This window comes from Gavia stellata, chromosome 1, assembly GCF_030936135.1.
Source record: "Gavia stellata isolate bGavSte3 chromosome 1, bGavSte3.hap2, whole genome shotgun sequence".
In the NCBI taxonomy this organism is placed as follows: domain Eukaryota; kingdom Metazoa; phylum Chordata; class Aves; order Gaviiformes; family Gaviidae; genus Gavia; species Gavia stellata.
Window position 1 is genome coordinate 2,916,526 of NC_082594.1, and position 9,094 is coordinate 2,925,619.

The following is a 9,094-nucleotide window of genomic DNA, read 5'->3' on the forward strand; positions in this document are numbered from 1 at the left end:
CTCCATCCTCCATCTCTCTGTCCCTCCATCCCTCCACCCCTCCATGCCTCCATCCTCCATTCCTCCATCCTCCATCCCTCCATCCTCTATCTCTCCATCCCTCCATCCTTCCATCTCTCCATCCCTCCATCCCTCCATCTCTCCATCTCTCCATCCCTCCATCCCTCCATCTCTCCATCCCTTCATCCCTCCATCCTCCATCCCTCCATCTCTCCACCCCTCCATCTCTCCATCCCTCCATCCCTCCATCTCTCCATCCTTCCACCCCTCCATCTCTCCATCCCTCCATCCCTCCATCCTCCATCCCTCCCTCTCTGCCTGCATCTTTATTCCCTGAACCCAATAAAGTCCATTTTCAGCCCAACCGCACCCCCCTTCTGCTGTAACCACATGAAGACCCCAGAGTTGACACCGGCGGGTGTTTATCAGCATGGCTGCACCGCCAGCATTTCCATCGGGAACAGAACTCCAGTGAAACGGGTCATCCCGCTGCCTCTGACATCCGCGCACTCCAGTACTGAAGAGTCGGACGAGAAAATACGACGAGAAAAAACAATTCCCGCAGGGCAGCGACTGCAGCTGCTGGGGGTGCAGTGAAAAGCAGGATTACTCCTGCCGGGATTGTTTCTTTAATCCAATGCTTTGCATCCCCTGACTGACTCTTGGGCCCTGACGTCGGGGTTTTTTCACTTGTCTTTGCCTTGATTTGCTTAATTTCCTTCTTACCTATAGGTAAATTGTGGAAACCAATTTTACAGATGGGATTGGAGCCTGCACTGGTAGGGATGGTTGAATGAAAGAGCTGCCTTTGGGAAAAAAATGAATAAATTACAGCTAGAGGTGTCTGTACACAGGCATTGCTTTGTCCACAAGAATTGTATCCTCGTCCCGGCTATCGCATCCAGTGCAATTAAAAGGGGTGATTATAATTAAAGATTTAGGAAGCTCCTGAGCATCTCCCAGGTTGGGACAGAGCCACGGTTTTCTGGGGCATCAATGCATGGTGTATTGCTTTTGTAAGTACGGTGGGTGCTCCTTTGCACCCGTGACAGAAGTGCTAATCAAGCTTTAGGCTCATTTTTACCTTTAAAACTGGTATTATAAAGGCTCACGGCTCTTGCTGCACTGCACTTGCCTTTTGCAGAAGATGAAACCATTGGCTCATCCAGGTCATGCAGCAAAGGTGGGACACTCGTCCCGAAACTGCTGCTGCCAGACCCCAGCCCTGTGTTTCCACGCACGCTGCTTTCCGCACAGGATGATGGCAAACAGCTTTTTGCAGCCGATGGCCCTTGGAAATAAAAAAATATGTATATATGGGAAAAGCAACAAGGAAAACTGGAAAGGCATCACCCCATGATGGGGACCCAAGGTCTGCGAGGAAGATCAGAAGATTGCAACGGGATCAAGCTTGTCGGCTGTTGAACCTCAAGGATGCGCTTATTTTTAAATACTCTCTGTAATTTAATTTATCTCAAAGCTGCTACAGTGATTTTTGAGGGTGTAAAACTCATCTTGGTCTGAGAACTGCCAATGTGTTGCCCAATTAATTGCCCTTCGTTTAATGGAGAGGTAATATATTAATGTGTTCCTGGTGGGTGCAAGCCCATTGCAACAGCACCCGTGTTGGAGCTAAGGGGTGTCCCAGCTCTGCACCCAGCAGTCCTTTCCCACTGGGCTTTGCACAGCACCTTGCACCCATTGGGGGATTGGGGATTTGCACGTGCATGAAGCAATTTTGAACCTCTCTCTGAGCTTCCCTCATCTGCAACGAGCCTGGGCTCATCTCACACGAAAACACCACCCGTCTTTTTTACTTTGTAAGAAAAGACATGGGCAAAACTGCTCTGGGAAGTTTTGCAGCGTCAGGAGACTCTTTGCAGCTCTGCAGATACCAGACCAACCTGGATGGAGTTAGAAGCTGCAGAATAAAAAAAAATTGCTTAGCGTCTCCTGCAGTGAAATATATAGTTAGATATAAATCCTGAAGCATGGCCGCTCATTCACTTTCAGGAATCAGCTATGGAAATAATTTAATCGCTTACGTCAGGTAAAATCCATTAGCTCTAATCAGCTGAATTGATTTGCTGGCTGCAAACCTCTCTCAGAGAGGATGGGAGTTAAAGAAATAAAAATGCCTCTGTGTTTAAATTACAGCTGCTGTGCAGGAAGCAGGAATAGCTTTCTCCTTCTCCAGCTTCTTCTGGGAAAAGGTCATGACCGAGTGTGACGCCACATGGTGCAACGTTGGTCTTGGGGATGGCCAAGGACCATCCCTAAGATGATCCCCAAGAGACAATGCTCTCTACAATTACCTGAAAGGGGGTTGTGGTGAGGTGGGTGTTGGTCTCTTCTCCCAAGTGACTAGTGACAGGACAAGAGGAAATGGCCTCAAGTTGCACCAGGGGAGGTTCAGGCTGGATATTAGGAAAAATTTCTTTCCTGAGAGAGTGGTGAAGCACTGGCAGAGGCTGCCCAGGGAGGTGGTGGAGTCACCATCCCTGGAGGTGTTCAAGGAACGTGTGGACGTGGCACTGTGGGACATGGTTTAGTGGGCATGGTGGTGTTGGGTTGGTGGTTGGACTTGATGATCTTACAGGTTTTTTCCAACCTTAGCGATTCTGTGATTCTGTGAAGGACACGGGTGTCACTCAGTATGGGACTGTGCCAGTCTGGGGCTCCATCCTGCCCAAAAGCTTGCATGATGCAAAGGGCACTATGGTGGGGTGCAAAGCAGAGCAAGCCCCATATTTTGCAGCATCCAAAATCAGCATTGACTTTGGGTAGACCCTAGGCAGTGGTTCCTGTTCCCATCCATGCTGGGATCCCCCGGTGTGGAGGCAGGGAATAGCTCCAAGCATTCTCCGTGCAATGATAACAGGGATGTTTTGGGAGCTGATTAATGGGGGACCTGGTGAATCTTCTTCTCCTGGCATCCTCAGATGAAGCCAGGATGCCTTTCAGTCAAACTTAAACTACTGGAGACCATCCTGGGGCAGGTTTGATAGTCTCTCCTGCGTTTCGTGATGACATGAAGAGCATGCTCACTGGCTAGACAATGCTGGCAGATGCTGCCACTGTAAGAGCTTGCCCAGATTTATGTTTTCCTCTGCTGGACCTGATGATGAAGAGGAATCGGTTTGTTGTCTCGGATCACCAGTTGACATCTCATCACATGCTGGCTGTACGTGTTTCCCCTCCCCGCCCCGTATATACGTATCCACCAATTTTTGTAGGAAATAATGTTATGGCATTATAGGAACAGTGCAGCAAAGCTCAGTGCAAGACCTTATAGGAGGTGAAGTTGGTTTTATTTAGAAAAAAAAAATATATATACAGTGCTAGACATCTCAAAGGGAGGCAACTGGCTCCTGGCTAATCACCGACCTCCCCGCAAGTGTGAGAGAAAGGGCATGGCAGTTCATCTCATTGCTCACAGTTCACCACCCACAAGAGCTGTAATGAAGTGAAAATGAAAAAAAAAATCATAACAAGGTGGGGCTGCTATAAGCCCCGTATCTCCTTACAAGTCTTTCTCCTCCATTATAGAGGGACCATGCACATCAGCTTCATGAGCTAAAGGTAGGTGAGACTCCAGCTCCAAAGCTGGATGAGGATCACAGCAGGAGAACCCCCAGTGGAGTGTGTTCAACCCAACACCACCTCAGTTAGATGTAGGAAAGCACTATTTATATTTACCTTTAACGACACTTCTGCCTCTGTGTCCCTGCCATGGCAGGGTTTGTCCCAGGCACTCACAGAGCTTTGCAGGTGCTATCTCTGTACCAGTGACGCTTGTGTGAATCGCTCCTGTCCCCAGCATGTATCACCGAGGACAACGGAAGATGACAACACTGCGGGTGGCAAGGTACAGAGGATTTTTAGTGGCCTCTCACATCTTAAATCATTTTATAATCACACACGACTGCTGGAAATGAGGATCTGCCTGGGGTGTTCTTGTTTTCCTTGTCAGCTTTGTTCATGATTCATATATGTTGAGAGGGTGCCTCAAGGCCAAATGGGATGGAAGCCAAAGAAAATCCATATCGGAGTGCTGCATAAAGAGAATATTTCAAGTGCATGAAAAGGAGAACTTGACTGATAATTCAAGTGCTCAAAAGGACATGAAATTCTGTAATGAACATCACTGGTGTAACACAGCCAGATTTCAGAAGTGCTTTTGCAACAGGTAGAAAACGCAGTAAAATCTGAAAGACTGTATTTTGAAAGAATTTGCATTAAAAATAATCACAGTAGGTAGAAGTGGTCTTCTCTCACACGTACTCTTTTACCCAGAGCTGGGGACAGACAAAGATCGAGCTTGGTGCCATGGTATCACATAGGTTTGGTGTGATGGGACGATCCCCAGCAAGGAGGACCTCACAGGGGAGATACACTTAAATTTGCTGGTGGAATGATGGGCCAGGGAGGAATGGGACTCAGAGAAACCACTCGACAACTACCAGAAAGATACCTTCAGTTTCCTTCTGATAATTTTGCCCACTGGAGGGGAAATTTGGTTGGTGGGAAGCTCTAGTACATGTGAATGACTGAGAGGCTTTAGAGAAAAAAAGAGTTATCTATGATTAGAAGAGAGGAGCAGTGATCTGGAGAGAGCTTCTAGCTCATCTGCTGGGGCACCAAGTCCCCTAGGGTCTATGTGTGGTGGGGCTTCAACAAGGGGCTCAACAAGGAGTCATGACCAGCTTCTCCTGGCAGGGCAAAGCAGGACAGCTACGCAGTGCCCTGGTTTCCCCTACATGCCACTGTGTTGTCCCTTGCACGCGTCCCTTCAGGTCCTCCGTGTTAGGCTTTCTCAGCCCTGATCCTGGAGCGTGACCAGGTCTCCATGTGCAACCTGCCCCACTCATGAAGTCTCGTGGGCGCGCCCCACTGTGCTGATTGCAAAGCTTGATGACTTGCAAAGCTTGATGACTTGCAAAGCCTACAGCTTGGTGAGTCAGAGCTTTATGGGTTCCTCCTCATACTCAGAGATGGACATTGATCAACTGAGTCTCAAGGGCCACTGATAAAGCGATTACAGAGGACGATCTATTGAGGGATTAAAGGAACTTAATGTTCCCAGGCTAAACGCAAGCCACAGGAGATTGGATAAATGACTATAAATACCCAAGAAGAAAAAAGCCAAGGAGAATGTAGTTGGAGGTATATCAGGGGCCACATCTGTGCGAGTGCCTGAGCATGTTAGGAAATAAGGAGAAATGCTGAGAAACTTACAAGAAATTGAGAAAAATGAGGTTTAAAAGCCATAGAGGTGAGAATTAGGCAATAAAGGTAAATTAAGCAGCAGTAAAATTTCCCAGGAGGTGCTAATGTGGGGCTTGTAGGGATTGCTAGCAATCAGTGCTGGGTGGTCCCAGAGGTCCCTGCTATGACTGCAATCACAGCTCAGTGATGACCTCTCTCTGATGCTCCCAAGGAGAGCATCCACCCTAGCCTTCCCACAACTGAAACCCAAGCCAGCAAAGAGAACAAGAGAAGGAAAATGTAAAAGTGACCCAAGAAATATGAGGCTGCAGGAGAAATTAGATGGGCCTTTTGGTGGGTAGGTCCTGTCATGAAAAGGTTCATCTAAGGGCCAATGAAGTTTTCTCCACTGTTATCATTGCTCTCAAATAGCAACTCATCACCTGTGTCCAGAGAGGGAGAGGTTGAATGACTTGCTGAAAGTTACACAGAAAGCCTGGGAATAAATGTGTATCTTCTCATTTCCCAGTAGAAATCCTTCCCATCCCATATAATCACTTCCCCCTAGAGCAGGGAGGATGGGGATTGTGATGCTACAAGGACAGACGTGATGTAAAGTGGCTCCTTTCTAGAAGAAGGACACTGCAAGGTGTGGTGGTCCCCCACAGGTGCAGTAGGATGACTCTTCACCTCTCCATTTCCAGCCCAGACCTGTGTGAAGTTGTTCGAAAGCTAAATTCCTCCTTCCTAGTTTGACCTGATGGGTTTTATACCAGCCTACCTCCATCACGACGTTGGGTTTTGGTTTTGGTTATATTTCTTTCCAGTCGTCAAAGATGATCCCATGGCTATTAAGAGCTGTGAAGGATGTTCCAACAATAGCAAGACCCTTTAGTAAGGATGGTCTTGACCACCATGAGACCAGGACCCACCTGCAAAGCAGTGCCAGAGCTGATGGATGCATCTTTTTGGACAATCACCCACATCTGCAGTTCCCTTGCCAGAATGTAGACAGTGGCAGGAAGAAAGAGCAAGAGGAAAGGGAGAGAGCAGGACAATGTGACTGGCAAAAAGCAAGGTGAGACCTTTCTGCAGAGACATGAGTATCTGTCTGAGGCTTGGGTGCAGTCTGAAGTGCTAAGCTGGGCCAAAATAGGCCTTTCAAATTCCCGCTCCTCAACCCCTCCTGCTAGGTTCAAGTTTTCCTTGGAGAGATCCCAACACTTGCAGAGACCAGTTTGCCTCTTTCTGAGTTAGACAGCTGAAATAAGTTAGATAAATTCACTGTGGAGGTTTGTGTTCCCTGCTGCGACTCTGCAGGGATCCTGGGCTACGCAGCTTGGACTTCAGCATCGAACATTTAGATGCTGAAAGCCAGGTGAGATCATACAGTGAGTTTGGATGGAAGGGGTCTCTGGGGTCTCTGCTCCAATCCCCTGGTCAAAGCAAGGCCGACAAGATCAGGTTGCTCACTGTCACATCCAGATGAGGTTTGACTGTCTCCAAGGATGGAGATTCACACCTGCCCTCAGGCTCCTGTTCCAGTGTTTGACCACCCTCACAGGGAAAACATGCTTCCTTCTATCTTATAAGAATTTCTTTTGTCCTAGTTTGGGCTGTCATCTCTCGTCCCATCACTGGGCACCCCTGAGGAAAGCCCATCTCTGTCTTCTCTCCACCACCCCAGCCAGGAATCACAGAATCACAGAATCACTAAGGTTGGAAAAGACCTGTAAGATCATCAAGTCCAACCACTGCAGACAGTTGTATAAACCCTCTTTGCCATCACTCCCACTACACACACCCCGGTCTCAGCCTCTCCTTGCACAGCCCAAGCTCCAGCCCTGACCAGCTTTGTGGCCGCGCTGGGCTCACTCCCATCTGTCATGTTCTGCCTGATACTGAGGAGCCCAAACTGGATCCAGTGCTCAGAGAGGGGGAGGAATCACTGCCCTGGCCGTACTGTGGGCATCAGTAAGGCGTGGGTGAAAGCAAGCCCTTTCCCAAGCCTGGGAGACCCACAAAGTTCTCAAGGACAAGAAATATGTTGACCATGGTTGCTTTCTTCATAATTTCCAATGTATCGGAGGAGGCTGATAGGGGCCCTGAACGCTTTCCAGGGGTGTGGAAGGAGCAGCCTGGGGGCTGGATAGGGTCTGTAGAGCCTGAATGGCTTCAGGTTATCTGGCAGCACTCAGTTTTACCTCTTGATTCAACTATCTGTTGGCAACCAAGACCGACACATGCATAAGGCCGACCTGGCTATCAGGACGTAGGCTGTAGAGATCGGGGCTCAGTATTTAGGCATGTCACCTACTGCTTAGCTAGTTTAGTACTTCAGAGACGCAGCTCTGCTCTTCCCTAAAACAAGCCACAGATTTTATTTTATCTACACAGAGCAAGGAGATGCATCTCTCTTGGCTCCTCCTGACTGTCTGGAAATCTCTGATCCCTCTTTAATTTAAACAGAAGATTTCAAAGCCCTCCATACGTAGGCATTTTTGTCTCCTGATTTAAGGAAGTAGAAAGATAAAAAGCAAATGACATATCCACAGCAAAGCAGGACATAAATATTTATTACCCAGCGGAGCCTTGGTCAGCTCTTCCAAGGACCCAACTCATTCATAACAAATCCAGAACATTGGTCTTTCCTTGTCGTAATAAACACAAGCAAAGAGCTGGGACTCATTGCAATACAACTGCTTGGAGAACCAGTGATACAACAGCTTGATACAACCTTGAAACTTCTGGGAGCAGAAAACACTTCCCACATGTCTGTGTGTTCCCAGGGCTCAGGTGTGACCCTTTGCACTAGCAAGAACCAAAAGAGCTTGCCATCATGGCGAGGACAAGACTGCAGGATGGAAACCACCTCCCCAAAACACCATCTGTGGACCAGGGATTTCCCTGCAAGGACTTTCCCCTCCTTGGTCCCCCCATGCACCTCCCCAACCAGACACTGGTTGTCAGACACTGGAACGGACTGCCCAAGGAGGTGGTGGAGTCACCATCCCTGGAGGTATTTAAAAGACGTGTGGATGAGGCACTTGGGGACATGGTTTAGTGGTGGACTTGGCAGGGTTAGGTCAACGGTTGGACTTGATGATCTTAAAGGTCTTTTCCAACCTAAACGATTCTGTGATTTGATTCTAACCATGCCAGGGGTTGCACAGCCCAGGAAGACCAAGAGCCCTGGACCTGCAGATCTCCCCACAGCATTTTGGAAATCGCTGGTGGTTTCTCACCAGGAAACATCTCGTCTCCAGGCAACAGAGCCGAAAGAGTTAAAATCCTCCTTTGCTTTCTCAAAGCAGACAGGGTGCCGACATTTGCAGCAGAAGACAAAGGACTGGGAGAGATGCAAGGGAGATTTAAGCCAGTCTCAGCTCAATTAAAGCAACCGGTGTCTTTAGGAAAAGAGCCCTTGGGGTTTCACCAGAGCCCTGTTGTTCCTAGTGACTCTGGAAAATGGAGCCTAACAGATGTAAATTCCTCATAGCCTGGTGTCTTCCTAGGGCCGGACAAAGAGGAGGGATTGTTTTTCAGCTAACACCTCTGATTTTCTTTTACCAAGGGTTGTTTTTAGTTTTGTTCTGTAATTCTTGGCCAAGGTGAGCTTGGGGATTTGAAATGCTCCTTAGACAAGCAAGCGACGCCTTTGTATGCACGCCGGTGCTTTAGCAGTAGATCGGCTTATTGTTTAATTCAGTCTGTTAGCGGTATTATTCTGTATCCTGGTTACAACGAGACCCTTGGTTTTCTCAGACCTCTCATGAGAGGATTTCTTTGTTTACCTGAGCGGTTTGTCAGTTCCCTCAGGATTTTTTTTCCCAAATTTCTGAATTTTTTTCCATCCAGAAAATTGCAGCTCTTAACATGTGACTAG